This window comes from Schistocerca serialis, chromosome 2 (genome assembly GCF_023864345.2).
Source record: "Schistocerca serialis cubense isolate TAMUIC-IGC-003099 chromosome 2, iqSchSeri2.2, whole genome shotgun sequence".
NCBI classification, from domain to species: domain Eukaryota; kingdom Metazoa; phylum Arthropoda; class Insecta; order Orthoptera; family Acrididae; genus Schistocerca; species Schistocerca serialis.
Window position 1 is genome coordinate 1,129,680,975 of NC_064639.1, and position 7,820 is coordinate 1,129,688,794.

Here is a 7,820-nt window from a genome sequence, read left to right on the forward strand (position 1 = left end):
TACAGCGCTCTCGCAGTGTCCGGAGCAAGTATGGTGGGTCTGACACACCGGTGTCAATGTGTTCTTTTTTCCATTTCCAGGAGCGTAGCTCCGAGCACTATGGAACTTAACATCTGAGGTCATCAGTCCCCTAGAACTCAGAACTACTTAAACGTAACTAACCTAAGGACATCACACACATCCATGCCCGAGGCAAGATTCGAACCTGCGACCGTAGCAGTCACGTGGTTCCGGACTGAAGCGCCTAGAACCGCTCGGACACCCCGGCCGGCGCATCATTGCCCGAGACATAGTTCAGGACATATGACGTCAAATACTGAGATGCATGAAAAATTGCCGCATCATACACGACATTTTAATTTATTGCTGCTTTACAATTAATTCTGTTCACCGCACATTTCGCAGACTATAGTCATGTATACCGCTGGATGTAACTGCAGAGTCATATCATTGCACGACACAGTTCAGGACTTACGACGCCATAACCACTGATATGCGTGAAAAGAAACTACAGGGCGAAATTCTCTAGAGGTGTGTACACATACGTGTGAAATATGTTAAAAAGCTCATCTTAAGCCCGTGGAACGATTTCAACCAAATTTGGTACACATATTAGTTACAATCTGGAAAGTAATATTGTGGCATTACAACCAACAGCCTCCTTTGGGGTGAGGGTTATAACATTCATTGAGAAGGGGAGGGCAGGGGATGGACAGATGAATAGGGTAAGGGGAGATGGACACAGATAGGGAAAGGAAGGGATGGACACACGAAAAGGAGAAGGAGAAGATGGACACAGACGGGCGAAGAGGATATACATATATAGAGAGAGAGAGAGAGTGGGGTGGGAAATGGACAGAGACAGGGGAGACAAGGAGATGGGAAGACAAAGAAAAAAGGCGGAGATGGATGGAGAGAAGAGGGAGGAGGCTGTGAACAATGAGAAGGAAGAAGAGGAGATGAACAGGGAGAGGGGAGGCGGAAACTGACAGAGAGAAGGGAAGGAGGAGATGGACACAGGGGGACGGGCAGATGGACAGAGAGAGTGGGAAGAGCGCATAGAAGAGATAGGGGCGGTAGGTGGTGGATGGAGAGAGGGGCAGGAGGATATGACAGAGAATAGGGATGGAGGAGCTGCTCAGAGAGAGGGGATGATGATGATAATGATAATGATGTTTGGTTTGTGGAGCGCTCAACTGCGCAGTCATCAGCGCACATACAAAGCCCCACGTTTTACACAGTCCACTTTTTCACAGTCCAGTCTGGTCACTGTCACAAATCATGAAGAAGACGACGATGAAATGATGAGGACAACACAAACACCCAGTCCCCGAGCAGAGAAAATTCCCAACCTGGTTGGGAATCGAACTCGGGACCTCGTGATCCACGGGCAGAAATGCCAGCCACTAGACCACGAGCTGCGGACGAGAGTGCGGGTGGAGGAGGTGGAAAGAGAGTGGAGGTAGAGGAGGAGGACAGAGAGCGAGGGCGGGGCTCAACATTTCACATGTTCAATATCTCCTGTGTGTATTACTGATGGAGCATTTCCATAAATAATCAATGACTACGTTAGAAGGCGGTGAGTCAAAGTCCTGCTGCTATCGGCCCTATATTAGCACTGTCCACCACACACTTTGATTATGTATGTACGATCACTCTTAAACAATTACATATTTGACTGACATATGTCTAATACAAACATCCAGATATCGTAAAGATGTTGCATGTACAGTACGACAGCAAAACATACGTCTTTCTTCTTATTAGCCAAGGACATCGAGGTACCACGGCAGATAGCTGAGCAACATTCTTCAGAATCTAATCATCGTCGTTTTCTTCTGTTCTTGGGGAAGGAATCTGTTACAGATAAATTAGAACTGCATACAGTAAAGGCCTGTGCAAGCAGAAAGAGAAAGAGAGAGAGCTCTTCATAAAGATTTTTTTCATCATGTTCAGTGTATAATATCAAATCTTCATCATTTGGCACTATGAAATTATCATTCATAATTTCAATAACCAGCTCTCCAGTTGATGATATTTACCTCATGTGGTGGTACAGTCATGTAAAACTTACGGGAAGATATAACCCCATTTCACTGTATGATATGCTTTATTACACGATACTTATTTCAGCCTTAGGCCATTGTCAAGTGCCACCAATATCAAAAAATCATCTGACTTTGAGGACCACAAATCATCGTTAATATTAAGTTAATCTGGCTTATATAAGCGAAGATATATATTTTAACAAATCAGATGATTTTTGGCACTTGTGGCACTTGACAATGGCCTAAGGCTGAAATCCGGATCGTGTAATGAAGCATATCATGCAGATCAAAGGTGCACATATCTCTCCGTATGCTCTGCAATTACTTCGCTCATAGATACGGGACCCATAGACGCAGGAGAAGTGTCAGTGATAATGCCTTGTTCTTTATAATTTGACAAACAATAATAAAGAACATTGGTGATTTCTTTAATCTGAACCAAGTTGTAGTTTCGATTTTTCACCAATCATTTCACTGGTAGAAAGTTCTTGGCGAGTTACCATTTCCCAATAAAATAATAAATTTTTATGCTAAATCACCACAGACACGCTGCGAGACATTGTTTACAACTGTAGAGACCCTTACAAATGGTTGGATATAAGATATAGTAAGGGCTGACTTTAGGGGATTTGAAACAGTTGGTAGAGCCATGTGCTCAGAACGCACGAAAAAGAACAAAGTAAAATGATAGGGTAAAAGATAAGATGACTACAGAACGTTTCTATAGTACAACTGAAAACACAAACCACGCTCTTCAGTAAATAGAGTTCATTCCAGTTCAAATATACTGATTAATTAATGTAACCAAAACAACATTGAATATATTAATTTTAAGTGTATAAATTTAACTATTTAATTATATCTGCCGAGCGGTCTGAGGTGACTTGTCACGGTCCGCGGGGCTCTCCCTGTCGGAGGTTCGAGTCCTCCCTCGGGCATGGGTGTGTGTGTTGTCCTTAGCGTAAGTTAGTTTAACTTACACTCCTGGAAATTGAAATAAGAACACCGTGAATTCATTGTCCCAGGAAGGGGAAACTTTATTGACACATTCCTGGGGTCAGATACATCACATGATCACACTGACAGAACCACAGGCACATAGGCACAGGCAACAGAGCATGCACAATGTCGGCACTAGTACAGTGTATATCCACCTTTCGCAGCAATGCAGGCTGCTATTCTCCCATGGAGACGATCGTAGAAATGCTGGATGTAGTCCTGTGGAACGGCTTGCCATGCCATTTCCACCTGGCGCCTCAGTTGGACCAGCGTTCGTGCTGGACGTGCAGACCGCGTGAGACGACGCTTCATCCAGTCCCAAACATGCTCAATGGGGGACAGATCCGGAGATCTTGCTGGCCAGGGTAGTTGACTTACACTTTCTAGAGCACGTTGGGTGGCACGGGATACATGCGGACGTGCATTGTCCTGTTGGAACAGCAAGTTTCCTTGCCGGTCTAGGAATGGTAGAACGATGGGTTCGATGACGGTTTGGATGTACCGTGCACTATTCAGTGTCCCCTCGACGATCACCAGTGGTGTACGGCCAGTGTAGGAGATCGCTCCCCACACCATGATGCCGGGTGTTGGCCCTGTGTGCCTCGGTCGTATGCAGTCCTGATTGTGGCGCTCACCTGCATGGCGCCAAACACGCATACGACCATCATTGGTACCAAGGCAGAAGCGACTCTCATCGCTGAAGACGACACGTCTCCATTCGTCCCTCCATTCACGCCTGTCGCGACACCACTGGAGGCGGGCTGCACGATGTTGGGGCGTGAGCGGAAGACGGCCTAACGGTGTGCGGGACCGTAGCCCAGCTTCATGGAGACGGTTGCGAATAGTCCTCGCCGATACCCCAGGAGCAACAGTGTCCCTAATTTGGTGGGAAGTGGCGGTGCGGTCCCCTACGGCACTGCGTAGGATCCTACGGTCTTGGCGTGCATCCGTGCGTCGCTGCGGTCCGGTCCCAGGTCGACGGGCACGTGCACCTTCCGCCGACCACTGGCGGCAACATCGATGTACTGTGGAGACCTCACGCCCCACGTGTTGAGCAATTCGGCGGTACGTCCACCCGGCCTCCCGCATGCCCACTATACGCCCTCGCTCAAAGTCCGTCAACTGCACATACGGTTCACGTCCACGCTGTCGCGGCATGCTACCAGTGTTAAAGACTGCGATGGAGCTCCGTATGCCACGGCAAACTGGCTGACACTGACGGCGGCGGTGCACAAATGCTGCGCAGCTAGTGCCATTCGACGGACAACACCGCGGTTCCTGGTGTGTCCGCTGTGCCGTGCGTGTGATCATTGCTTGTACAGCCCTCTCGCAGTGTCCGGAGCAAGTATGGTGGGTCTGACACACCGGTGTCAATGTGTTCTTTTTTCCATTTCCAGGAGTGTAGATTAAGTAGTGCATAAGCTTAGGGACTGATGACCTCAGCAGTTTGGTCCCATAAGATCTTACCACAAATTTTCAAATTATATCTAATTTTTATAATTAATAGTTTAACATTGTGAGAACTGAAACAAAATCGAGGGAAAAGATAGCAGCGAGAATCGAACCCAATCTGCAAAGTTACCAGACAGTGCACTAGGCCACTGTGGTACGTCAGTGAGCTGAAAGTTACTGCCGGCCGAAGTGGCCGTGCGGTTAAAGGCGCTGCAGTCTGGAACCGCAAGACCGCTACGGTCGCAGGTTCGAATCCTGCCTCGGGCATGGTTGTTTGTGATGTCCTTAGGTTAGTTAGGTTTAACTAGTTCTAAGTTCTAGGGGACTAATGACCTCAGCAATTGAGTCCCATAGTGCTCAGAGCCATTTTTTTTTTTGAAAGTTACTGAACTAAAATCCCTCAAACGCTACTCGAAAATCCTTAGGGAGCGTTTCACCTTTTCCTATGGGCCACTCAAGCGAGATGTTCTAGGAACTTGAAAGGGGCATCTACCTGCTTGTACCTACAAAGTTTGAGACAGCCTCGTCCGGCGCCCTCCGCTTGGCAGTTTAATTCAGAGATGACAAGATTCTTGCCACACGTCACACCCAATGAAGTGAACAGGACGAAAGCCAGCACAGGACAGAATAGAGATAAGAAGCTTTGTTCACTTTCAAACACGCAAACCACGCTGTTTGCACAGCTATCTTTAATTCTCTTTAGTGTTCGCTCCAAAGACTTTAGTTAAGCCAAACTTTTGCAGCAGAAGGAGGACTGACTACACGGATAGTAGACTAGTGCGCACAAATAGCACAGAAAAGAATGCTCCCTCGTAACAGACGCGTAAAACGTAATACTTAGAAGATAGCAATTACTACAGACAGCTTTCAAATTGGAGAGCATAAAAATATCTGTAGACCAGGTAAGGGCATGTAGATCTTAACGTGCAGGTGGACTATATGTACAAGGGGTGAAAAGGTAGTTCTCTGTTATCTCTCAATCACGCACCCCTGTTATGCCTCCACTTATGTTTGAATAGAATTGGGGTTAAATTATCCTAAGGACAAACACACACATACCCAAGCCCGAGGGAGGACTCGAACCTCCGCCGCGGCCAGCCGCACAGTCCATGACTGCAGCGCCCCTGACCGCTCGGCTAATCCCGCTCGGCTTCGGAGTGCCGACCTGTGCTTTTGTGTGATTTCTGTGGCTTCTGCAGTGAAGACGCAGTATGCGTTTGGAAGTGAATATCTCGTGAACTATGTTGTTGTTCATAACTAATTACGTGAAGTAAGAATCTACTGTTTCCCTGTTTTTCAACTTATATTTTATTTAATTGCTGGACCATCGACACCTATAAGTGTTTTGCAGAAATATACCGCATTCTCAAATGTACTTCTACTATTGTACTCATCATTTAAAGTCGTTAAGATAGTACCTGCAGATTTTATTTAATTGCAATTTTTCATTTATAAATTTGTATGTTACATTCATAATTCACAATCTCTGGGTGATAGAAACCTTCGACCATTTGATTATGTGTGTATTCTTATCGTATACTGTAGACTCAGCTTGTATTTGGCCTGTAATGCGGAAACTACGTATCCCAGCCCCTAGACAAAGAAACCAGTCAAAACTTTTAATATTGCAAGTCTGAGTCCGAGGGTACATAGTTGAGGGCCACCACACCTCACATTCCTTCAGCATATTGTTTGAAAGCCCGCAAAGGCGATGAAAACGGGGACATAAGATCAAAATAAATGGAGACAATGGTGGTGAAAATATACACTGACATGGAGACGTTCGTTGTGGGCAGTTAAAAAAGTCGACATAGTTGAAAAACACAGTTGGTGATTTGTAGAACACATAAAATCCACTGACGTCATATGCACAAGTTAAAGTCGGCCACAGTGTTAAAACACTCCAGAACGAAGACTCTTTAAAACCACTGTAAGAGATGGAGCACACACAATGAAGAATAAAAACTGCCAGGAGGGACCTGCCGAGTGAGAGGAGGCCTGAGAAGAGGGAAAAAGAGGGGAGAGGACGGTGCAGTGGGGGAGGGGGGCTGGAGGGGGCAGGATGAAAAGAAAAGGGGGTCAGGGGTTCACCAAGGAGCACTAGACAGGCGGGGTGGAAGATGGAGAGGGAAGGCAAGTCAGGAGGAGTGCAGAGAAGCAGAAAGGGTGCAGTGGAGAGAGAAGGGGTGGAGGAGGAGGAAAACCGCTCAGGGGAAGGGGAGGGGAGAGAGAGCCCTGAGGAGTGGGAGGGGGGAAGGTAGGGTTAAAGTTGGTAGGAGGGGTAGATATCAGGGCGAAGCTCATCATTTGGGAGGGTTAGGTGCTGGAAGTTGCTTTGGGAAAGGAGGCGGTGGGCGTGCAGATGGAAAGAGGGCAGGACACCACGTTAAAGGTGCAGCAATGGGCTGGGGATGGAAAAAATAGAAGACACCAGGAGGTCAGGGGGATCGAGCCTGCAGACGATGTACAAGGTGCGGATGTGTTCGAAGAAAAGGAGATGTGGGAAGGGGATCCACATGAGGGATGGGAGGCATATACAGAAGGCGAGGCAGAATGCATGGCATTCAAGGGTTTGGAGGGCTTTATAGAATTTGGAAGGGGCAGAAATCCAAGCGATGCTGGCATAACAAAGGATGGGGCGGATCAAGGATTTGTAGGTGTGAAGCATGGTGGAATTGTGCAGTCCCCATGTCCAGCTGGACTGGAGTTTCTGGAGGAGGAGTCTATTGTGGGCTTCGTGCTGGATTGTGAGGAGATGGGGAGTCCAGGTGATGTGACAGTCGAGGGTGAGGCCAAGGTATTTCAGGGTAGGAGTGAGGTGGACAGGACGATCATAAATGGTCGGGTAAAATATATACCTTTCCAGCCCTGGTAATAGCACTAAACACGAATATTTCTAATGCACTCTGGCGGCCGTTGCAATGGGAAAAGAAATAACTCGAAAGCTTTATTTAACTGTTGCTCTTCCTACACTTCTTCATGGATGTAAGTGCTGGATACCAACAAAATGAACTTTCAGAAGAACAAACCGTAGAAATGAAATTTTTGAGGCGAATAAAAAGTTAATCAAGAGATCATATAGTCGCAGGAACGGTAATAAGAGAGAGAATCTAAACTAATATAATTCAAAACATCTAAATGGTGCAAATTCATGTAGGAACACACATATTATTGACAATACACAGCTTTCTAAGTTACAACTAACTTATAAAAAGGGATGTAGAAGAAATATAAAAGACCTAAAACGGTGTGGATAGATGATTTGTGAAGACAGAAAAGCCAAAAGTCTAATCCAACCGATCATTGATTCACCTCACAGTA